At 46.1% G+C, this 26,105-nt stretch overlaps 1 protein-coding gene across 11 annotated transcripts in view; it reads right to left on the bottom strand.

Moving 5' to 3' along the window:
- The window catches only part of LARGE1 (LARGE xylosyl- and glucuronyltransferase 1), a 539,997-nt gene that overhangs the window by 467,304 nt on the left and 46,588 nt on the right, over positions 1–26,105 (bottom strand). Inside the window, exon 2 of one of the 11 annotated variants that reach the window (XM_070506996.1) lies at positions 11,482–11,624. The exons of the other annotated variants lie outside the window; for them this stretch is intronic. The gene's annotated coding sequence lies outside the window, so the exon portion shown is untranslated. The remainder of the gene's footprint in view (positions 1–11,481; positions 11,625–26,105) is intronic. 11 annotated transcript variants of the gene reach the window in all.

The raw sequence follows: 26,105 nt of genomic DNA, 5'->3' as shown, positions 1-26,105 counted from the left end.
CTTAAAAACCTAGAAAAATTAATAGAGGCCACATACACTAAAAAAAGGATCTAGTTCAGAAAAACAAAAATGGTCCTAAAAATAAAGAATCCTTTGCAGTTTTACTCCCCGTTCTTAAGTACTGCTTTTACATATATTCATTTAAAATTATTCTGGAGGCCAACTCACTTTGGAAAAATTCTGAGAGTGTTATAATGGAGTCTAATCTCTTCTGCAGGCTTTGATATGTGAAACTAGGTTGTTGCTCCTTGTCTAACAAGAAAAAAGTCAAAGTTTGGTTTGAAACATTCTAGCATCTTTTTCCTTTGCAAATCTCTAATATCTGAGCATGGTTTTACTGCTCTGGAAATGTTTCTGTATATTACCTTCCTATGTAGTGGACAGATATTCTCATCGTTTTTTCCTCTTATAAATGTGTAAAAGCAAGTCTCACGGAGATGGCAAGGGGGCTTTGCCAGTTGCAAGTGAAAGAGAAACTAACTAGTCTCAACAAAACACAGAATTTAGTGTCTGATAATCTGCAAAGTTCAAGGGTTGAGCCGCCCTCATGCAAGGTTTGATTGAGATCCAATGGATGAGCCGGCCTCTCTCCATTTCTCAGCTCTGCTCTTATCCATATTGACTTCATTCCCAGACGCCAAGCCATGGAGAGAGAACAGCAGCTGGGTAGGTGCAGCTGGGACGTGCACAGCCACGTCCTCCAAGGTCCAGGCCAGTGGAAAAGAACATACCTCTTTCCACAGTCTATGCGAAAGTCCCATCATCTCATTGGCTCTGACTAGGCCATGTGCCCCCACCAAGTCACTGTGGTAAGGGATAATCTGAGTCACAAACAGCATTATCTCCACCAAAGTTCACGGACTAAAGGGTGGACTTCCAGAGAAAAACTGAACAGCGTGAATAAAGGCTGCGTCGGAAAACCAAGAGGTACCCACTACAGGCTACGTGACTTGCCCAAAGTCACACAGGTCCTGAGAGACAAAATCAGGAAGGACTCAAGTACAAATCTTCTGACACCAAGGGCTCTAAAAATAGCAGCAAATTGTTTTAAGCCATCCGAACTGAATCTCTAGGTCACCAGTAACATTCTAACATATTGATCAACCGCCTATAGAACTTTCAAGAAAGCCAAGTTCCTTTTCCAAAACATAAATTTTGTAAAATTAAACAAGGTGGCCATTAACTAAATCAAAATCCCTTTATAGTTTTAAATGGTTCCTCACCATCTGGAAAGTCAGAACATTGGACTCCAACGTAAAAAGGAAATGCTCTTTGACCTGTTTTTGTCCCTATCCTAATAGAAAGCACTGAATCCTATTTATGACAAAGGACCCTCCATGCAGGCTATTGCACTGGCTGTTTGCAACTCTAAAATGACAGCCATTATTCAGTTACAGATTAGAATCGCAAGCAGTAGGGCTTTCTTCAAATAATAAATAAAATTAAAAATAGATTTGCCGTGGCCTTTTTAATGAAACTAGTAGCTCTGCTGGCTTAGAGGGAAAATGACATATTTCCTGGGATTTTCATATATTGATCTGAGCAGCAAGAAAAAAAAAAAGTTACCAACATTCCTCTTTTGAGAAATCGTGCTCTGCTTTTTCTCTAACTGCACATACAATCCGCCTGCCCCTCCACTGCAGGCCTGGGCAGCCAACACATGCTATTTCCCCCAAAATGAAACAAACCCTTCGAAATCTGACACATGCAGGTGACACAGAACACCAGGTGCAGCCTGCCAGGTGTGTGCCAAATAAGGAAATGATTTGGCCCAGCATTGTCCAACAGAACTTTCTGCAATGGAGTAAATGTTCTATATCTGTGATGTCTGCTGATATCGTAGCCCCTAGCTGCATGGGGCTGTGAAGACTAGGAACCGAATTCTGTATTTTATTTTATTTTAACTAAAGTATTAATTAAAGTAGCCACATGTGGCCAGTGGCTACTGAATTGGAAAGCAGCACAGATGTTGCCCTTGAGAATACCTCCAGCATGTCATTGATTGCTCTCTCCCACTTGCATTTTCTACCCCGGCACAAACCAACCACCTGCCATTCTCCAAATAAGGCATCTGTTTGTGCCTCTGGACTCCTGCAAGGGCTGCTCCTTTGGTCCAGAATTTCCACTCGTAGCATGACCGGTAGACTCCTCTCGTCCCCAAAATCCAGCCCAGGTTTCACCTCTTCTCTGAGGCCTTCCCCAATTTTCCCTTCTCTGCTCCTGACTCATGAGAGTGGGTCAACTCTGCTTTTCCACCATCTCCATGTTTATGCATATTTCTGTGGCCGTGTTCACCATACTGTCACAAGCCTGTCCCCTCCACAGTGGAAGGCAGTAGAGTGGGGCGGTAAGCTATGGAGAGACTGAGCATTCTGGAGACAGCTGCCTTTGTCAAATCCTGCCTCTAGCACTTACTACTAGGCTCCATGACCTCTCTCAGCTCAGTGCCCCATCTGTAAAATGAGGTTCTCAGTGGTAGCTCTCCTTCACGGTTTTCTGCATGGACTAAATGACCACACACAGGTAAACATTAGCATGATGCCTGGCAAGGAGCGAAGACAATAAAATTCAGCTCTTCTGCGTTTTCATTAAATTATTAGACTATGCACCTTTGAGTAGGTACTGGGTCTCAGTCACCCCTGTAACCTAGAGTCAGAGCATACAGCAGGCACTCAGTAAAGATTAAAATTACCAATTATGGGCTGGCCCCGTGGCCGAGTGGTTAAGTTCGCGTGCTCCGCTGCAGGCTGCCCAGTGTTTCGTTGGTTCAAATCCTGGGCTCAGACATGGCACTGCTCATCAAGCCACGCTGAGGCGGTGTCCCACATGACACAACTAGAAGGACCCACAACGAAGAATATACAACTGTGTACAGGGGGGCTTTGGGGGGAAAAAGGAAAAAATAAAATCTTAAAAAAAAAAATGACTAATTATGCCTCCAGTGGACGGTGGCAGTCCTGAGCCCTGTTCTGAGTATACTCCTTAATTAACTAAACAGCCTTGTTCTGACTCAAACTAAGAGACTGAAAAAGATCTTAACAGAGGTAAGCAGGGGGCAGAGGGGTGAGGTCTCAGGGAGATCAAAGGTTTTTATGGGGGTTTAATCAAACTGTACCCAAATTCACTACCACCCACCTCCTCACATGGCCCACCACGACCCCAGACCCTCTCACATCCCCAAACTGACCAAATCACTACCAAAATGTTCCTGAGAGAATAAGCTTTATCCTGCAGTTTTGGGGGCAATAACAAAAGTTTAAGGGCTACTGGTCTAACACTAACATAAGAGATATATGTACAAGCGACTCGAAGCTCCAACAGTCTATCGTGGCCACTGTCCCTCATTCTCCCAGTTTACCTGTTCCCTGCTTTTCCAAGGTGTGGATCTGGATAAGGGGGAAGAGAAACCTTCAATTTACAGAAACAGTCCTACACACCTGGATTCTAGTCACGGTCCCCCATGTACCTGGCTCTGAAGGACAGGGCATCTCGAGTCCCTCTGAGGCTCCTAGGTTTTAGCGAAGGTAAATGAAGATGAGCAGCAGGTGAAACAAGCATGAAAAATGATTAAGTGTTCAAAATACAGGCTGTCCAGCTCATGGAGAGTCTCGACGGGACTGTTCATTTCCCAAATTCAATGTCTTCCTCCTGCTACAAGGCTCCCTGGCACAGGCACTCGGCCAGGAGTGCAGTAAGAGAGCAGTTCGGGAGTTTGGTGCACACAGCAGGTGCTTGACTTCAGCCCAGCTTCCACTTCGGGGAAAGCAGCACTAGCATCCAGGATGCAGGTGATCTACCTGCAGAGGGACCCTGGGCAGGGGGTGGAAAGGATAACCAGTAGCATGACTGGGTGGTGCAAGGCATATCCAACAAGAGGTCTGGGGCTCTGCAAGTTGCGTACTGTGTGAACCTGGGTATCTCACCTTCCCTCTCTGGGCGTCAGTTTCCTTGTTTACGAAATTAGGAGGTGGTTTCCCAACATCTTTTTTTAAAGCAGTAAAACGCCTTTTTGTTCCAAATGAAATCTTATGGGTTAACTCCAAGATATACAGGAGGAGCTGCTGTGATCGAGGCGCATTTGTGGGATTCATGAAACCCCACCTACAAGAACATCCCTCCTTACCCCCTCGGAAACCCAGAATCCTGGAAACTCAGGGAATGGTGTGAGCAAACTACATCATCCTTCTAAGATCACATCAAGTTGGACTATTTCAGGATGTTACTTATAATGGACCTCACGATGCCCATCTATATGGAGGGATGAGAAATAGACTAAATTGATTATTATTTAAAACTTTTATTATTAAAAAAATGCCAAACAGGCCGGCCCGGTGGCACAGCGGTTAAGTTCGCACGTTCTGCTTTGGCGGCCTGGGGTTTGCTGGTTCAGATCCCGGGTGCAGACCTATACACTGCTTGTCAAGCCATGCTGTGGCAGGCGTCCCACATATAAAGTAGAAGAAGATGGGTACGGATGTTAGCTCAAGGCCAATCTTCTTCAGCACAAAAGAGGAGGATGGGCAGCAGATGTTAGCTCAGGGATAATCTTGCTCAAAAAAAAAACAAAAAACAAAACCCAAAGTCAAACCTATTCAAAACCAGAGAGAATCCTTACAAACCTATGATCCAACATCAATTATCAAGTCATGGCCAGTCTTGTTTCATCTCTACCCGACCCATTCCCATATCCCCAAGATTATTTTGAAGCAAATTCCCAATGCACTAGCATCTAGTCAAAAATATTTCAATACAGCTATCTAAAAGATAAAGATTTTGAAATCCTAGGCCTCAATTTCATTACCACACTAAGAAAAAAAAATATTAATTCCTTAACATCATCTGACATCCAAGGTCTTTGCTCCATCATTTTTTCCCTCTTACAATTAATTTGATGAAGAAGTTAGTCATTTTTCTATAGTTTCCTAGGGCCTGGATTTTCATGACTGCATCTCTGTTTGTCATTTAACATGAACTTCTTTTCTCTATATTTCAAGTGATTTCATAGTTAACTAGATCAAGGGTCTTGACCAGATTCAAGTTCGATTAGGAGGTGCATAACATCTGGCTGTTTCTCTTTTTGTGTTGCTGGAAGCCATTGACTACCACTTTCTACATTAAACTGATTATTCTCAGCTTCTTATCTATCTTCCAAAATGTTTCATACACATACAAAGTTCTATCTTTTGATTTTTACCCAGATTGTATTAAACCCTACTATTGTTCTGAAAGTTTTCATTTAACAACATGAGGTTATTAATTCTTAAAAAATTTAAATTCAATAAGATACAATTAACATGTTAACTATACTGAGCATCGTTTAAATTCTAACAATTTCGTTTGCATCCTAGCATTTGTCCAGAGTAGTGCTTTATACATAGTAGCTGACTGATAAATAGTTGCGGAATAAATAAGCGATACTATTAAACCCAGGGGATTTCTAAGGAGCAGTGATGGACTATCAACCGGGCTCCTCCAGGGCTGCACCACATGTGCTGGGTGACAGACCTAAATCTTCTAAAAATTCCTGATTGTCTTCTCAGATTATAAATTAGGAAGAGTCAAGCAAATCCTCTTCTTCACCACTTTATATTTTGTCTTTTTTTTTTAAACAACAGCCTAAAAACCAGCATGACTCCATCTTTTACTGCCTTAACTCACTCGTTCATCAGTTTTCTCCTCCCGCAAATATCCTAAGTATAAGCCATAGCCCCCGATCAATAATCAAACCAGTAATTCCTGCCGCCCCCACTCATGCTAACTGGTGGTTAAAGAATTAACAGCCTGCTTCTATGTAGCAGAGTCTTAAGGACTGCAAACAATCAATTCCACCGCTCCACTTCATGCCGAGGAACTTCTTGTGGTGAAAAGCAGCCACTCCCTAAAGTCAATTAATAGTCCCATGAAAGAAGCCACAGACAGGAACAGTCACAACTAAATCAGGCAACACAGATTTTTTTGACGTCCCCTGGAGGTTTGTTTTTTACTAGAATGATGCTACTGCTACTATCTGCAGTGAAAGCTCAGAGTACACACAAGTGGGTGCTTATCAGGAAAAAACTCATCAAAATTCTGCCACCCAGTCCATCTCAGCCGCCCGCTATTTTTCATGACAAACGTATTTACATATGAAATATATAGTACACAAGGAGGGAAACAAGATGACGGCTAAGTGGTTTTAAGCCAGGCTCACAGCCCAAGGAGGCAGTGGGAGAAAGAGCAGGTGTTAAATGTTTAGGGGGCCAGCAGCTCTACTCCTTTCCCCTACCGCCCACAAGCCACTGAATCACTCAGAGTAATAACCATTCCCTCCAGGATTAAGGAGGAGAAGGAAAGAGTACCTGGGGAAAGGGAGGTATTCCTGAAGCCATATTAAGACAGATACCCAACACTCCTTCCATACTGCCAGGGCCTGGGCCCATAAATCCTAGTGGTTTCACCAAAGGCATGCCCACTCACAATTAAGGACCCCTCATTGTGAATAAACTAGTATTCAACTAATTACTCAAGGCAAGTCCCTTGGGTTCATCCCAGAGGGACATAATCCATCCTTAACTAGCCCTGGGCAAATAACTTATCTGAGACTCCTCTTCTGGTCCCCTAACTGGAGAACCATATTCACTACCTTCTAGGGCTTCTAAAAGGATTTTAAAAATCTGCTGCATGATAAAGGCTAACTCTTTTCTCCTCCAGCCCACCCCCACCCCTTTTCACTCACTCTGCTTCCGTGTTCTTCACCTGCTCACCCCATCTACTTCATCTGGACTCCATCATGGAGGACAGTTCCTGGCCCATTCACTCAGCAAGCACCTGCTCTGTCACAGGGACCATGCATAAAAAGATGAGCAGGATATGTCCTGTGCCATTTCTGGTCCAGGGGCAACGATGTGTCATCAATTTCGATCTCCAGGCAATGTCTTTGCCTCCCTGAGTCACCCAGGATGGGATACTGCATCAAGATAAAGCTGTCTCCCAAACTCCAGATCCAGCAGACAAACAGGCAGGTCCACTTCACAGATGCCCCCAACCGCAAGGTGGGCCTGGCAAGCAAATGTCATTTTTTCATGAACCAGTGCCTCTCCACCCACCATCCACAACCCCACCAACATCTTCAACAGCATCCATATTCCCAGGGGGATATGGGTCTTAGGGTGCAAGGACAGAAACTCCAGCATCATGGAACAGACTCCCATTAGGACTATAACCTTCAAACAAGTGATGGAATACATTATTAGGCATTGCTTACTGATAACTCACTATGTACCAGGCATTGGGATAAGAGTGTTAAATATATCAATTCCTTTCATTCCTATTACAACCCCATGGTGCAAGGATGGTTGTTATCTCAATTTTCCACATGAGGAAACAGAAAGGCATAAAGAGACTAAATAACAAGTCCCAGGCCACACGGCAGGGAGGGGTAGATGGGAGCATGAGCGGGTTGGCTCTATAGCCCTAGACCTTTTCCAACTGAAAAAGAAAAGGGGGCCCATCCTCCTGTCGGAGTAACCACACGGGCCACAAGCACACGTATTTAAATCTATCAGGTAAAAGGCAAATTAACCCTGTGGATTGAGGATGAGGAGATCGAGGCTCTAACCCAGGTCCCCCCACCAGCAGCAACATGGCCTTCAAACCTCACCTCTTTTAGACTCTGTTTTCCTATCTAAAAAATGATGCTTCTAGATAATAGCTCTCATATCCTAGGATTATCCGTAAGGAAACCAGGGAGCAGAATCTTAGACATTCTGACTAGGTCAGAAGGACCTAGTTTGAATCTAGGCTACCAGACCTGGTGATTGTGGGTGATAATTGAGCCTCTCTGCCTCAGTTTCCTCATTTGCAAAGGGGTTAGCAATGAATTTGTTGGAAGTGCTAAATGAGGGAATGCAGCAAATGCTAAATGCAGTGTCTGGCATACAACACCTAATAAATGGTAGACGGCAGTATCATCATCATCGTCATCATCATGTGAAATTCCACAGCAGCACCTCTTCTCCCCTCTAATACAGGAAGACTTTATAACCCTATTTGGAAGGATAATCTGGCTAGCACATCTTCCAATTTAAACCTTTGACCATTTAAGGCTGACTCAGAGTGGAGGGGATAGGGTAGACGGTTTAAAGGCAGCAGCTGGATTTGGGGCCCTCACCTCACTATCAGAATTCCACCCCACCTCCAGCACGCCCCTCCCAACACACTCTTGCTTCAGAGACCCGACATGTTACCTAAAGGGTCATTAAAATACTCCACCCTGGGGCCAGCCCGGTGGCGCAGCGGTTAAGTACGCACGTTTCGCTTCGCTGGCCTGGGGTTCACCAGTTTGGATCCCAGGTGCAGACATGGCAGTGCTAGTACACCTCGCTGTGGCAGGCGTCCCACATAGAAAGTAGAGGAAAATGGGCACGGATGTTAGCTCAGGGCCGGTCTTCCTCAGCAAAAAGAGGAGGATTGGCAGTAGTTAGCTCAGGGCTAATCTTCCTCAAAAAATAAATAAATAAATAAATAAATAAATAAATAAAATAAAATAAATTAAAAACTAAACTGTGTACCCTTTAATGCAGGGTTCATACTAAATCCTGCTGGATGTTTCTTAAGCAGCAGCCACCTCGTTCACTGAAGTGTTGTGATTAAGAGTTTGAGCTTGGAAGTCACAATACAATAATATGTGACTTAATATGACAAAGACCTAGGTTTGAATTCCAGTTCAGACACCATTTAGCTTTGTGATCTTAGGAAAGTTACTTAACTTCTCTGTGACTCCCTTGTTTAATGGAATAACAGCACTTACCACATAAGGTTATTGTGAGAATTAATGGGAGCTTGATTCAGGTAACACAGAGTAAGCGCTTGGAAATTTTATGCTATTATTATTATAATTAATATTATTATTAATTAACATCATCACAATTTTACAGTTAATAAAACCGAAGTTCAGGTTCAGTATCTTGCCCAGGGAGACATAGCAAGTAAGCGCTGCTGCCCAGGAGGGAATTCTAAGATGCCACCTCCTGCTTCTACTTCTTTTAAAGTTCTTACAATGTCTAACACACAGTTAAGTTAGCAACACTCAGGCATTACAGAATGTGACAACTGCAAGGAAACCTACTGAGTCATCTGGTCAACTGGTTCATTTTGTAGATCAGAAAATTCAGGCCCAGCAGATAACACATCTGTTCAATATCATTCAACCTGTATCAACAACCTACACAGCTGTATAGTGATGCTCAGTTACGGAGCTTTATTCACCATGAGACACGATGCTGAAGCCTCCCACCGAAGACCACCAGGAACACCCGCTTACACCCCTTTAGTCAAATAAAGTTGGGTTTATAACCACGCCACCCAGAATCGTAGGTGTCTCAGTAAGAGGGTGTCAGGAGGTGGTCATTATACACTTTGGACTTGTTCAGTGATTTGGAGGAGGGTTCAAAGACGTGTAGTCTGCTCTGGCGAGTGCTGTCATAAAGCAGGAATTCTAGGACTGGGTATCTCTGTAACTTTTACCAAGGAGGCAGGAGGAACAGAGCAGGGCTGTAGCTGTAATTGATAAAGAAAGAGCAGTCATTCCTGTGAGCTGAGAGAGGGGATGTTTGGTCATTTTTGTGGACTGCACAGTGTTCTTGTTTTTAATCTGTGCTCAGTCTTGATTATGGAGCGGTCTTGTTTTCGTCTTGTTCTATCACCATCACAGAGCGACCTTGTCACATGTCAGTGTGCTGTGAAATTCTTCATATCCAAGAGGAAAACACCAGGGCCTAGCCGTCAGAGCCAGGCCAGCTCCAAGGTGACAGCAGTCAGAAATTGCCGACGTTTTTCCTTTTCTCCATAATTTGTTCAACTATTCACAATACCTGTTTGGGTCAGGCAATTTCAAGGGGGCCTAGGAGCAAAATAAATAAAGATCCCAACCCTTAATGAGGTTACGTCCCAATGGGGGGAAAGAGATAATTAAAAATAAACATAATACATTAAAAAAAATAAATCCTACAGTATGTCAGAAGGTGATAAGTGCTACAGAAACAACAGAAAGAGCAGAGCAGAGCAAAAGGGATCAGGAACGCTGGGCAACGGGGCAGCGATAAACAGGGGGGCCAGAGGAAGCCTCCTCCATGTGGAATTTAAACAGAGACTTGAAGGAAGTGAAGGAGGTGACCAGAAAAGAACAGGCCAAAGAGAAATTAGCATCCTTGTCCCAGTCCAGAAATGAGACAAGTGAGACGTGGAGAGGTCAGGGTACATGTCTGAGACTGCCAGCAATTACACGGTAGAACCAGGGAGCTCCCAGCCTCCAGATTCTCTGCCACAAGCTGCCTCTCTGACAACAAACTGGATGTAGGGCCATCCTCCGTAAGGACTGAATCCAGGAAGAACTCCAGACTTATGGGCGAAAGCGTGAGCTCTGAAACTAGAGAGAAGCTACTTTCCCACTCCCACGCAGGTTTACACCACAACTGTGTATCCACACTGTAGGGGATCAGAATATGCCACCCGAAGATCTGGCATAAGAGCTATTTTGGGCAGAAGGTAATTGAGAAAAAGCAGACACAGGATGACTCCTGCCCTCCTCCATGTGCCGGAAAGCAGGGCATAAAGTCCCCCTGTGGAGGTGTCCTCCTCTTTCCACACCAGGAAGGTGAGAATGACTTTATCAGCAGAGACAGAGATGGCACCGAGAAGAATCTACATAAACAAACCATGCTAAAAAAAAGCCTTTTCTACCATTAGTGTCCTCCATATATTCACCTTTCCACAATTTACTGGCCCTAAAAAGTCCAGAAATCTCTTTCCTTTGTCTTGTCACTTTTCTACCAACTTCTCGTCCTTTGTCAGAATAGCGTAAAAGCCTCCCATCCTAGCTGCCTCTTTGGCAGTCTCTTCTTTTTATGAAGCCTCCTCCCACTGCCTGGTGTCACATAAAACCTTCAACATCTAATCAAATGGGTACACTTTTCTCCTATTACTCTCTTTTGTCAGCTTATTTCACAGGCCTGGCCACTGAACCTAAGAGGGCAGAGGGAAATTTTTCCTCCCCTGCTACAGTTCCAACCTCTTAAGTGCTTACCCTCTGCAGCCAGGCCGTCTGCTAAGCACTTCACATGTTATCTGTGACCCGGAGACTTAGTCCAATCATGAGCCTCATTCAACAAAGGAGGCTGGAGGTTCTGAATGTTGAAGTCCTTTGTTCGGCATCACACAAATGGCAGAGTTTATTTTCAAACTCAGACTGCATGATTCCATAGCTCTAACTATTTCGCAAAACATCACACACTAATATAACGTTTACAGGTATACATGTGTGTATGTGTACAATCCCTAATAACACTCACCTCACAGAGAGTTGTGAGGCCTCAATCAGTAAGCCTAGGATAGCAAGGAGGCTTCTCTTTCCACATATGCTGAGTTGGGAAGAGTCTGGGGCCAGGAGCATGTCCACAAGGATAAGACTTTGTCTGTTTTGTCTTCTGTATCCTCAGAACCTACCTTGCGGTGGGCGCTAAATATTCATTGGTTGGATGGATAAATGGATGGATGGATGGATGGACAGATGGATGGAAACAAACTCTTCCTTCTGCTCTTTGCTCTCAACACTCCAGGGACACCACCAAGCACATCTCCTGGTTCAGCTGTGGACAAGAGGAAGCTAGTGTGAAAGTAAAACTGTGCTCTCAGCATGGCCCCAACCAGTCCCAACCAGGAAGGCAGGCAAGAGGCCGGCTGGATGCCCAGAGCAGCCTTTTTACGTGCTGAACAAGAAGACCGAGTTGCCTCCTGGGGATTACGTAGTCTACCAAGGCACTCTGGAATTGATTCTGAAATCCATTTGAATCAAAAAAAATAAAATAAAACAAACATCACACTCAAATAGCTAATGTGAATTCATAATAGATGAATGTAATTATTAATGTGCTCAAGAAAAAAAAAAGGACCTTGCCCTGGGCATAGAAGGATTGGACAGGATGCTTGGTTAAATATAAAACAAATTCGAAAATAAAAGTAACTATTAATTACTTTAGCAGTTGCCAGTAAAAAAAACATCTTGTCCTCGGAGCATCAGTTTCAGTTCCTCAGTGTGAAGGCCCCTTTTTAATAGCTCAAGGGCTGACCTCTCACCCATCTGCGCACATCAGGCCTCTCCATCACGCCTCTCCATCACGCCCCTTATTTTTAAAAAACGCCAAGTAAATCCCTCAGTGCTCTAATCAAGCTCTCTTCCTCACTTGAAAGGTAACCTTCACCAAAAAGAGGCCACTTGATAAATTCTAGGAAAGCAAAAATAAAACAGAATGGAAAAGATAGTCTAATCATCAAGGCTCATTACAAAGGAAGAGAAAATCATTGTTTCCCCTCCAAATGTCTCTGGTTTATTAAAAAAAAGACCAGTGTAACAAAGACATCCTTTGTCACTGGTCTGAGTAAGAACAGAAGGCATCTTGGGGCGGATAGTTGTGACTTATAAATATAAAACCAAAGAAGTTAGCTTTTGAAATAGTCATCCATATATTTACTGGTAACATATTTAAATATATATGATGTCATCTAGATACAGGAGGCTGAGGGAGGTGCTATGGGGGGGGGGGGGAACACCATGCTGAATCAGGTGAGACTCTGCCCTCAACTAGCCTATGGCCTGATAGAGAAGACACACCTGAAACCAGCTGATAGTGGTGTTACAGGAGCAGAGGAGCAGGACCCTGGGCATTCCGCAGAGAGGGGTGCTTTCCAACGGAGGAGGATAGGGGAATCTTTCTGGAGTGACATTGAAGCTGGGTCTTGAAGGATGAGTGGGAGGTGGAGGGATAGAATGAGCACTGAGAGGACCCTGGCAATCCATGGGCCACTCCATCCACCTGTGCAACACAGAATGAGCAGGAGACCTCGGAGGCCAACGAGCCCGTCATTCTTAACCAGGGCTGCTCATGAGAATCACCTGGAATCTGTTTTCAGCATGCATGACAAACTCCACCCAAGAAATAACTAGTGAGAATTTCAGGAGCGAGGCTTAGTCACGGAGTTATGGGAAAGGCCCCCTTTAAGAACCACTGATGATCTTATTTTTCAAAGGGAGGCAAATGAGACTTAGAGAGAGGATTCCTTATTTATTCAACCATTCAATGAATATTTATTGAGCACCAATCTGGAGATTCAACAGTGAATAAAACAAAAATACCTGCCTTCATTAAACACTTGTCCTCACGAGTCCTGCAGCGACACCGTGGGGTTACTCTCACCAGCACCACCTCCGTTTTTAAAGACAAGGAAACTGAGGCATAAAAGGTTAAGAGAATAGTGGCCAGCCCTGTGGCAGAGTGGTTAAGTTGGATGCACTCTGCTTCAGTGGCCTGGTTTGCAAGTTCAGATCCCAGGTGTGGACATACACCACTTGACAGCCATGCTGTGGTGGCATCCCATATACAAAAAGTAGAGGAAGAGTGGCACAGATGTTAGCTCAGGGCTAATCATCCTGAAGCAAAAGGAAAAAAAAAATGGTTAAGAAAATACAATAAATGATGGAGTCAGGATTCAGGCTGAGCCTTCTGAGACGGACCTTTCCCCTCACGGCTGCTTAGTGAGGCCTCGGTGGACCCAGCCCTTGGATGGTGAGTATGCCTAAGGAATGGCCTCTGTTTTTAGAAGCAGGGACAGAGCCAATGTTGGGGGAAGAGTGGAAGAGAGTTCCATGCCAGACTTCCACTGAAGAGATTCCAGAATGTTCCACGTGCAGAGTCCAACCAGAGGGAGTGAGTGCTGAATCGTGACTGCAACAGCTCTCGGGTAGCCATGCTCCTCTGGAAATGTTCTCCATCCAGACAGCCACACACGTCTCCAGGGAAGGGGGACAGGAGCCGTTCCTGATGGAACTAGCTGTAGGGGGGGTCCAAGCTCTCAGGGCCTCAGAGAAGACCAAATGAAGAGGCTGAAGCACAGCCTCTGAGGTCTCTCCACCTCCTAGAAGTGATAAACTAAGAGATCTACTGACCATCAGCAAAGAGAACAAACACAGAGGGAGAATCCCACCGGAAATGGGTCTCAGCATCACTTCTGGGTCAACATGAGAAGCCACTAGGTCTTCTGTGATGGGAGAACCGGGAGAAAGCCCTGAACTCAGAGGAGGCCAGCGCTGAGCCCAAGGCCGGCCCGTCCCCTTTGAGCCATGTGACAGTAGGTGAGTCACTTAAGCACAGTTCACTGAGCTGAAAGAACAGTGATCTGCAACGATTTCTATGCAGATTTAATAAAACGTGTTTGCAGACCCTTTACAGCTCACCTGGCACACACAGGTACTCTTACAAATGGCTGACACATCTGAATTTGTTTCTAAATGTAGGCTCTGAAAAATAGACAAGGCCCTCTAAGATTAGCTGTCAGATGAACCTGTCATTATCTTTTTCTTTTCCTTTTTTGTCAATTTTTGTTTTTCCCAGAGTAAGCAGAAAAGGCTAAAACAGCATCTTAAGTCAAGATTCACGGGGTAGACAGAGCTGGGTGACCTCTAGGAGCCCACCTCATCACCCACGTGCCCCCATCGTTCTAAGCTAGAAGCCAAAAAAAATAGACTCCCCTCGAGGGCCGTAGACAATCCACCATGAGCTTTTGAAACTCAAACAGCAAGGAAGCCCCATAACACTGGAGTTCAAGAGATGAGAGCAATGAATATTCCCAATGGACATGCAACCTTAAGAAATGATGCAGTCAGAGGAAGGTAAGGATAAAGTAAGCGTTCCCTCGCAGTTCCTTTCCTGGGAAGACACTAGGCAAAGACCTCTTTCTTATAGCTGTTGATACGTAAATGTTAGCAATTAGCACTTAATGCTCTCCTATTTAAACAGAACACTTATTTTAAGTAGAAAATGATGACAGCTTGGATTGGACAGAAACTGGTTTACCTCGCAGGAACCTTGCCAGCACCACCAGAAGCCCCATGACCATCCATTTATCAGGCCCTGGGCTTGAGAAAAAACTCAAGCCTCAAGGGAGCATGCTTGCAAACTCAAAGCTCTACCATGACAATAATGTTATATTACCATACTTGCTAATTTCAGAATGGCATCTCAAGACAGTCTTAAAATAGGAAAACAAAGACAAAAGCTTTACAGGAACCCAACCAACTGGGATGGAGTCAGTACATAAAGTCTACCTTGGGGAAATAATGGGCACCAACAGAATACAAACCAAAAGCTTTCCCCTCTGGATTCTGGTGATATAAACTAGGTCCCCACCAGGCTTCTGGAAGAAGTGATGTCCAAGGGTCCAAAGCCATCCCAGGCTTAATAAGAGTCAGGTGAATACACGTCTCTAAGAGCAGCACAGACAGACAGAGCCAGACTTCAAAGACACGTGAAACCTCCAGGTACTGGAGGTCATCCAGAACTTCACTCTTCAGCTGACAAATGGAGCCGAGGGCAGTGAAGGGATGGTCCCAGGCTTGTCCAGTGAGGCAGGGCCAGAGCCAGAAACCAGGCATCCTCCGCTCTTTCTGCTCCAGGCCACCCTCCCACCTCACACTCTCAGGGATGGCTCCTAACCAGCCACCAAGCCACTGCAGAAGCTCACGTAGAAAAGCAGCAGCACCACGGCAGCCAGGTTACAGGAGGAGCCTGAAGAGCCGCAGCCAACATTTCTAGAACTTTCTCCAACGGACCCTTTACAAAAAAATATCATTCCCTTGTAAATCAAAATTCTTCTCAACTCCTACAGGTCAAGGAATCTTAGAATAAAAGAAGTCAGAAGTCATGTATCAAATAGGAACATGGGTTTAAATCCAGCTGTGTGACCTTGGTCCAAATGGATTAATAAAATCAAGAAAACACAGGCAAAAGGTGGAAACAACCCAACTGTCCATTGACAAACGAAGGGAAAAGCACAATGTGGTGTATGTGTGTGCAACGGAATATCATTCAGCCTTAGATAGGAAGGATGTTCTGACTCATGCTACAACATGGATGAACATTGGGGACATTATGTTCAGGGAAAGGAGTCAGTCACAAAAGGACAAATACTGTAGGATTCCACTCATATGAGGTACCTAGAGTAGTCAAACTCATATAGACAGAGTCGAATGGCGGCTGCCAGGGCTGGGAGAGGAGAAAAGGGAGCTGTTGTTTAATGAGTACAGTTTCAGTTTTGCAAGATGAAAAGAGTTCTGGAGATTGGCTACACAGCAATGTGAATGTATTTAACACTGCTAACACATACTTTAAAAATGGTTCAGATGGTAATTTTATGTTACATGTATTGCGCCACACACGCCACAATTAAAAATAAAAAATACTAAGAAAAAAATCTACAAAACAATACCTAAGCCCAGGGCTTAAAATAAGCTTTAGATACGGTAATGTTCAGAACCTAAATATAGGACCTGGTGTACAACAGGTGTTCAAATAAATGTTTGCATCTCCCACCGTCTTCATTTTCAAAATAGGAAATAAAACTGTAGCCCAGACAAGATAAAGGCCTGGAAGAGAAATCATGGCAGGAACTCAAGTCAGAATGTTCTGGTGCAACACTGGTCCCTCTGCTCAACACCAAGTGAACTGGAAGTGGGTCACCGAAGCCTCAGGTCCTCTCTGTAAAGTGGGCAGCAGAACCATCCAGAGCCCAGAGGAGACTGCTCTGAGAACAAATGCATGGGAAGTGCCTGGCACACACTGAGTGCTCAGGCATGTGAGCCTCATTGGAGTCACCAGGACAAAGCGGAGACAAATTGACAGCTGGACCGCCAGGCCACTGCCCTGAACCCCCCAGGCCAGCCAGCCACTCCAACTGCCACAACAACTGGAATGGTGTGTCCATTCCCTTCATCCTGGGGTGTCAGGGGTGGGCGAGGCTGGCAAGTCTCCTTCGGCTGAGCATGTAAGGAGGCGGCAACGCCAGGCAGCCGTCCCGTCTCCTCCTGCTCCCACCCTCCTTATTCCCGTCTGTGCAGTGAGGAAAAGGTCAGTAAACACAGCCTCGTCCTGCTATTCTCACCAAAGCCCAACAATAAAGGGAAACTGGCATGTGCAAAGAAATAAAAGGTAACTAGTTTTCCGCTCAGTTAACCTGGTGACCAAGTGCAGCCACCACCTGGGCGAAGGATGCCAGACTTCACTCTCACCCACTCTGAAGAAGGAGCAAAGCCCTGCAGTCTTGCTAGATGTTGCCTCCTGCCCACTCCACACCCACCAACACACTCACACACAAACACACACCCCTGTAGCCTACAATTAATGCAACAACACAAGAAACCGGGAACCACCAATGGCAGCATATTGTCACAGAACAAATCAGACCTGGACATGAATCACAGCTGTGGGACCTTGAACAGGTGATTAACCTCACACAGCCTCAGGCTTGTCACCTGCACAATGGACACACTGCTGTGCTGTGCCTGGTCTCTCAGCGTTGCCGTGAGGACCACTGATCCTAGGGTTCGCAGACTTCTCCTACCCTGTGTTTGGTGCCACTCACCAACCCTGCTCCAGCCCCACTAGCGAGTGCCTCTTAAATAAACGCTGTAGCTGGAGGTAGGCAAGTCACTTCTGCTCACCAGCCTTTAGCCAGAAGCAGGCAGGTGGCCCCGCCTAACTGAAAAAGGGTAGGGAAGAGAAACAGTTTGTGTCCTCAGAAGAAGAGGACTGGATTTGGGTAAGAACCGGAAGTTTCTAACAGCGACACAGTGCTCCATCCTCAAAAGCTCACGGCCAGTGGAGGAGATGAGCCACACAACCCCCTAAGAAGTAGCACCACAGAAAAGGTGACAACAGAAGTCACCTTCCCGTGGTGAAGGTCCATCTTATCAGGGAAGGATTCACTGGGGTGGTGACATCTGAAACGTGCCATGAACAATACAGGACTTTCCCAGAGAGGGGGCTGATGACAGTCACTGAGCAGGTACTCAAGCCTAGCCCTGAGATGGCTCGGGGCCTTGAACACTACAATCTTGTATTGTCTTTCCACTTCCCGGTGTTGAGCTTTGGACTCACCCACAACTAGACCATAAACTCACTCACTGTGGGTCTACCTGACACAGTGGCTGCCAGAAGCAGAGTCACCAGGACCATGGGAGACAAAGCTGAGTGCCAGCCGGGACACAAGAATACAACAAGAGGTAGGGTGGGATGCAGAGGGAAGACAGCCCTGGGTTCCAATTCCAGCGATGCTACACGTCCTTGGTGGCCACCATGATGTTGCATGTGGCTTGATGTTATAAGACATAAGTTCCTATATGACAGCTGCATCTTCATTAATAAAACAACTCTCTTAACAAAGAACAGGCAGTGCAGTAATACAATGGTCAAAATTGTTACCAGAACTAAAAATCATCAAAACAATAATGATCATTGATGTTACTCTTACAGCTATTTATTTGTTAGGGATAACCTGTGCCTGGGGTTTACAACGTCCCAGTCTTTATCTGAATAATCTCATTGAATCCCTACTAATCCTACAAAACATTATTATTATTATCCTGTTTTATAGATGCAAAAGCTGAGGCACAGAAGTCAAGCGAGTTGCATGAGATCATGAGAATGTGATCCAGAAAGTAGGTTCCTGCCACACGGAGCCTCAGCAGGGAATTCATTGTCTCTACCTTTCCACACAGCGTGTGACAAATGGGCACCCAAGAGCCAAGAGATTAGGGTTCAAGTCTCAGCTCTGACCCCCAACAGCTGTTTGATCTTGGGCATGTCAGCTCTGTAAGCCTCAGTTCCCTCACTGCTGAAGTGGAGATTAATACGGCCTCACTGGGTAACCAAGATGATTAACATAAAACATGAGTTAAGTCCTTGACACAAAGTACACCCCCTTAAGGTCGGTGTCCCTCTTTCCTTTAGCAGTAGAGGGGATCCCTGCCCTCTCGGCTTGCTCAACGGCCTCCTGCCTCATGATGGGGGGCAGGGGGTGGAACACCTCACTATGCCTGGACAACGCCGTCCCCACCTCCAGGAGACGGGCCGGGCCTTGGTCTCATTCTGGGCTCGGGTGAACCTTATTAGGAATAAAAGGTGAGTAGGAGTGCCTTTACTTTCAAGATTTAAATTGTGGTTCCTTAACTTGAAGACACCAAAAGCACCCTGGAGTTTTTGTGTAACCAAATGAGTTGCCTGGCATGCTCACATTTAATTTCAGTTTTACCTGAATGCAAAGTAAATAAGTGACAGCCCACAGTTGTTAACCCAGCAAAACTAACCCCTCCCGTTTCAAGGTGACTGAGAAGCGTGTGGAGGTGTATCGGGCTTCGGTGAACTTCTACCTTCAGGGAGGGGCAAGGTTTCCCTTTCTTATTCCACCAACCGGCCATGGCTCATGAGAGAACTGACCCTGAGCGGCCTTATCTGAGAGCGGTAAAGAGGAGAAAGCTGGGAGTGCTCCCCTTCAAATCACGGACGACTGTTACGGTCCCTTCCAGGTTTAATGGACTCCAATTTACTTCAATAATCTTGGCGTTCCCACCAGGGCTGCAATTGAGCCGGGTCCCAGAGAGGACATGGAGGCCTCTATTATCAGGAAAGTTACACTAAAGATGCAGTATAGTGCTACAGTGAGTATAAACTAAATACCCAAAGCACATTAAACATAGTAAGTACATATATGATAAAAACAAGAGGGGAAGTAGAGAAACCAATGCTGGCTTCATGTTATTCAGGAAGGCTACATGAGCAAAAGGTGCAGTTGGCCTTGCAGTGCAGGGCATCCAAGCCATCCTTTGCTTGCTTCAGAAACATATGGCCACATATGTCTCCAGACAAGACTGTGAGCTCCTTGAGGGTAGGGATGGTACCTTGTTCACCACGTTATCCCCAATACCATGGAGAGACAAGACTCAAATGCTGAATGGAGGGATGGAGGGACGGATGGATGGATGGAGGGACAGATAGATGGATGGATGGATGGAAGGATGGAAGGATGGATGGATGGATGGATGGATGGATGGGTAGGTGGGTGGGTGCATGGATGGATGCATGCATGGATGGATGGGTGGATGGATGGGTGGATGGATGGATGGGTGGATGAGTGGGTGGATGAGTGGATGGAAGAACAGGTAAGTAGATGAATGGATGGATGGATGGATGGGTGAGTGAGTAGGTAGATGGGTGGGTAGATGGACAGACAAAGAGATGGAGCTGGTTTATGAAGATGCACAACTGCCTTGAGACAGCAAAAGGAAGAGGAATGTGAATTAACTGGTCAATCAAAGCCCTCAGAACAAGGCTTTCCCCAGAGGCCAGTGGCCATGTTTCTCCTTTTCCACTTCTCAGAATCCAAAGCGCTCATGGCCTGTGGTCCCTAAGTTTGGCAATCACTGCCTGTATTCTGATCACCTTTACTCCAGGTCTGCTCATAACCCAGATTCCTGGCCCTTCTTCTAGGTTGGTTCAGTTTCTGGATGGGCCACAGGCATGGATGACAGCCCCAGTCCACCATGCAGAAAACATTTGGGTGAATTTTTATCACAAAGTATGGGATCTGACCTCTTCTATGGACCAAATTCAGTGACCTCTGTTTTCTCTTCTGTCACCCCACCCTGACACAGGACCCCCCTCACTTACCCATCCCCAAGAAGGGGAGGTGCAGTCGGGAGCAGAAAAATCTAGCCACTATGCCCACAGGCTGCAGCCATTTGTTCCACCCATCAAGACTGCAGATAATTTCAGCTCAACTCTCTCCTTCCCAGCCTGACCTCGAAATGTTATCACCATTATACTGAGAAGGAGGTTTTGTTTGTTTGCTTTCATTACAGAACATCCTGGTAAGGAATATCAGCATCTTGTTTTTTTCAGCATGATACTGACACAACTCCACTTCAAATAAATAAATGTTTTCAACCTAAATGAGTCATTTGGTGGGAACAGTGAGTTCACAAGCCCACATACGGGTCAACCCCCTTACTAAGAAGTGCAGTGGGTAGAATTGTGTCTGGAGCTAAAAACACTTAGAACAATGAGATCTTGATTTTCACGGCAATATTCATTGCTCTACACATGGAAAATGGGGGGAAAAAGCGGGAAGATTGTTTAAAACTCTGGGATCAGGCAGAGTTCTCTCTAGTACAGAATTCAGCTACACTACTTTTTTCTTGTAAAATCTTGGGAGGGGGAAGAGGTGCTTAACTTCCGATTTAGAGCACTTCCATCACACGCAAAGTTCTATTGGACAGCGAGAAACAGGTTAAAGCTAAAGGGTCTGTGTGACCTTGGGCAAGTTACTTAACTTCTCTGTGCCTCATCTGCACAATGAGGATAATAGGAGCTACATTACTCAGTCATGATGAGAATCATCTGCTATGCAAGTGCTTACAATAATGGTAAATGCTCACCAGCTGGTACGCTAAAATGGGGGACAGACAGGTATGACGCAGGATGGGTTGTTGGGAGAATTAGAAAGATTTTTATGTAAAGCACCTCCCACAGTGCCAAACACATAGCAGACACTCAGTTCATTCGCTGTTTTTCAACAAATGTTGACAGAGCACCTACCGTGTGCTAGGTATTCTTCTAGGCACTAGAGACAGAGAAATAAAACAAGGAGCTTACAGTCTCAATAAATGGGGGCTAGTATGCTTGTGCAAACAGGAACACCAACATTTCCCTTTTTACCACATATCAGATACTCCCTGCCATGAAAAGGGGGTGCTGTCAAATACAAAGCCACCTGCAAAGGAGATGCCTAATAAAAGTGCTCTTATAAGTGAACGAATGAATGAATGAATGAGGGAGTTGGGAGGACCCTGGTAGTGCATAAATAGTGAGCTGGGCCCTGGGTGATCCAGTTAATCACCCTATGAGGGGTGTGGCTAACTCACAGAGATGTTGCCAGGCGACACTAACAAATGATCCTAAAGCAGTCTGCAAACTGTTATATATAAAAGCTTAATCATCTTTAACACGAATCTGAAAACCCAAATGACTGGGATAAGGATGGCCTTCGCACACATGCCGTCCGGCTTCTATTCTGGGCTCTGGTCTGACTCACCCCTTGAGCTGGGGCTGCTCACTCCCCACTGTAGTACCCAGGGGGGAACCGAGGGGGAGTAAGGGGGAGCGGCAGCCTGCTCTCCCACCAGACAAACAGCCTTCACTGGCCTGGAGGAACAGGGCCACCCAAGAGGGAGGCATCCCGTTGCCCAGAACACTCCCACCCAGCCGTCAGGCTCGCCCGCTGGCCTGAGCAACTTCTGGCCTGGTTCTATTACTCACCGGGCAGAGCTTCCCCAGGAGGAGGCAAATGGCCCCACACCTCTGCAGGTGTTTCTATTTCCAAAATCTAAACGCTCATCTGGGGAGGTTGGCAGCTCCCTGCCCCAGCGAATATCGTGGGAGGGGGCCTTGCTGAACCATCGGATCGATGTCTTCCCGCAGGACAGGCCGCAGCAAGTTATTTCAAGTCCTTCACTTTCAGCCTCCCTTTTGTTGCGCAGTAAGAAAAAATAATGTTTGCTTCACAACCACAACATGGTTAGTGGGACTAAATGAGATAATTTAATAAAGTGCCCAAGCACTCAGTAGGAACTAGTTTACTTTCTATCTAGGATGTCAAGATGGGCAGACAACAGCTGTGGTTCAATCCTCAAGCGCTGTCACTGTCTACCAAGGCATCTGGTCGACCTCGGCCTCGCCTGCCTCCTTATCATTCAAAGGAGGGGGCTGAACTGAACCCCTGTGGCCCGGCCTGCAACCTCCTGCACGCTACCTTCCCGACAGCACCACAGCCATGTTGCTTCTCATCCTGCTGAGAAGAGAACAAGGCATAGGGAAATTCAGTACAAGAATTCATAGCAGCAACCTCTTCCATCCGCATAAGCCTTACTTCCAAATGGTTAACAACACGATGCTCGCTTATTACAGGTCTCACGTCCATGGGCGCATGTGAACACCACCCTGTAATCCATGGGGTCTTCAGGAGGTCTACCACGACCTGTCTCACCCTAAGCACGACTACCAGAGAAATGACACGTTTGACATGCTTGTTATATATAGCTTATATATGCACATTAAAATAAATCAAGTATTCGTGTAAAAATGCTTGTCTTAAATATCGCACTTCAAAACACAGAGGCCTGGATGATGTGTGAGGTTCTTCCTGTGTCTGATATTCTATGGTGACTCCTGCTAGGAGCTTACGTGGCCGAAAGGACACGGCTGACCCAAGGGAAGTGAAGCTCCCTATAGGACCTAAAATAACCTCCATCCATTTCTTCCCTCGCCCCATCGCACTCAACCCCTCACACCACGGCCTCCCCTGGCCTGTGGCCCTCCCCAGCATGTCCTGAATAGAATTACAGGCGATTTCCATTCCCCCCGCAAGTGGATTCTTCCCCTCAAAAGTGTTCCTTACACTTTGTTATACTCCATCATTTAACGTCCACCCCGGGTTTGGTCAGCCAGAAGCACCAGTCACGTCCACTTCCAATCCGCGTGCATTTTCTCCAGGTCTACTCTACGCCAGGCTGAGCGTACAGACGTGACAAGGACCATGGCTTACCTGGAGGGGCTCAAAACCAAATGGGGGACTGCAAGGCACATGGATTAACCTCAAAACTAAATGGGCTGCCTTAATGCCTCAACAGAACTATAGAAGACGGATCAGAATACAGGCAGGAGAGGCTGATTCCAAAGGTGGGGAAGTGGAAATCAAGGTCTTGAACTGGACTGAACATGAGCAGAATTTAGACAGGAGAGTCAGAGGGGGAGGGGAGGGAGATCCCTGGATTCAAAATACGAATTCGTGATAAATGCTCACTCCCCAGGCCCCTCTCTTCAGACCCCTTTTCTCCTTGGAGCCAGCCCCTCGGTAACCGCTCAGATTTCTGCAGCATCCTCCCATCCTTGTTTGTCCGTTGGCTACTCCGCGCTTGTTCTGACCCTTTCAGGCTGGCTCACCTTCCTCATTCCCTGGGCCCTGACCCAATACCGCACTCTCCGAGTTGGCATGAAGTGCGGCAAGGCTAAAATTAGGCCTGTTTCCATAGATATCTAGACTTCTCTGTAGCAAATCTGTTCAGCTCCCAAGTGGAAAACATATATATTGTTCCACCCTGAATATAAAGCAACTGGGGTCTGGAAAACCCAAGCCAGCTCGTGTCTGGACACAGGAAGGGACAGAGAAGCCTTCTCTGGTCTGGGTGGTGGTACTGATGGGGGCTTGTCCTCACCGAGCCACAAAGCACCAGCAGAGAAGGAGGGACAGCAAGCACAGGGGGCATGGCGTGTCTGGGCCACCGGCACACACTCGCCCTCCATTCCTCCTGGGAGACGGCCCCTCACGGCAGGTGCTTCTACTTCCCCCCCCCATCTCAGAGATGAGATGATGCAGATCAGCGGGGTTAACTATCTCGCTCTCCCAGCAAGTCGGGCCACACCATTCACAGTTCATACATGGGAAACTGAGGTTCAAAGACGTCCAGACAACCGCCACGGCCACCCAGCAAAGGGCCGTCATCGTGATAATGATGACAGGGTCTAACAACAATAACAGCCCAGCTAACGTTCACTGGTGCTGCTTTGTTCTAGTTTCTATGCTCAATGCTTCACACAGATTGTCTCATTTCATCCTTGTGATGGGTGGAATTGTGTCCTCCTAGAAAAGATATGGTGAAGTGCTAACCCCTGTAACTCAGAACGTGACCTTATTTGGAAACAAGGTCACTGCAGATGTAGTTAAGATGAGGTCACACTGAAGGAGGGAGGGCCCTCCACCCAATATGACTGGTGTCCTTACAAGAAGACGGCCATGTGAAGACAGACACACAGAGAGAACGCCACGTGACAACAGAGGATTGGGGTGACGCATCTACAAGGAATGCCAAAAATTGCCAGCAATCCACTAGAAGCTAGGGAGATCCTGGATGACTGCCCTGCAGGTTTCAGAGGGAGCTGGCCCTGCTGATACACCTCGATTTCACACTTCCAGCCTCCAGGACTGTGAGACAATACATTTCTGTTGTCATGAGCCATGCAGCTTGCGGTAGTATTTTGTTATGGCGGCCAGAGGAAACTAATACAATCCTCATCTCAATTCTTTGAAGACTTAGGTACTAAAACGTCAGGTTTGACACACGAGGACACTGAAGCTTAACTAAAAGAAAATAATGCCAATAACAAATACTAACACCGTTCTAAGTGCTTCCCATCTATTAACTCCTTTAAGCCCCACAACGACCTTAACCTCACAACAACCCCATGCCATGAAGCTATCCCACTTTAATGAAGAGGCCAGTAAGGCACAGAATGGTTAAGTCATTTGCCTGAGGTCACACAGCCTGTAAATGGTGGAGTCAGGATTCAAACCCAGACCCAGAATCTGTGCTCTCTTACCCAGGATAACCACCTAAAACCAGAAGAGAGCGTCTGGTCTGTACTTGACCTCAGGTGGTCTGGTTTCAAAGCCCACATCCTTGGCTTCTCTCTCAACTCTGTACTCCACCTGCCAAATAGAACGTTTTGCAGTTACTAGCCCCTTAAAAAGCTTATTTGACGACACAAATAAATTAATTAAGTGTGCAGTGACTTGCATCCCCGTAATTCAAATTAGAGAATGTTTATGTTTATTTTAGCAGGTAAGACAGACCCCAGTCCACACAGGCAACAGAAATCCAGAAAGAAGGGACAAAAGCATTTAGAGCTCTCAGCAGGCAGAGTGAAATAAAGGTCCTCCCTCACAAAGCTTTCATGTACGAAGTCATTTCAGTAAACGTTCAATGAGCACTACTCTGTGCCAGCACTGTGTCAGGAAACAAGAGGACAAGACACAGCCCCAACCCAGGACACGCTCATGTGGGTGGACCACGGAAACAGCCATGCTGCCATATATCCTGGTAAGGATGGCCACGGAAGTCACAACAGAGGGGCTGCTGGAGGACCGGGAAGAGGTCCCTGAACCCGCCCAGGCAAACAGCCGGGGACTTCAGAGCAGGTCGGGACTGCATCCTCGATTTCAAGCTTATTTCTTACCTTACAGATAATCCAACCCCCTACACACACACACACAAACACACACAAACACACACCTCTTTCTTTCCTCTCTCTCTCCTTCTTTTATTTCTCTCTGCAACTTTTTCCTGAAATACTCAATTTTTTCACAGCATGAACCACACTGGTGACAGGGCATTCAGCAATATTCAATTT

Source organism: Equus asinus, chromosome 4, assembly GCF_041296235.1.
Source record: "Equus asinus isolate D_3611 breed Donkey chromosome 4, EquAss-T2T_v2, whole genome shotgun sequence".
Lineage (NCBI taxonomy): Eukaryota > Metazoa > Chordata > Mammalia > Perissodactyla > Equidae > Equus > Equus asinus.
Note: the sequence above shows the minus strand (reverse complement) of the source record. Positions and strands in the feature narration are given on the sequence as shown.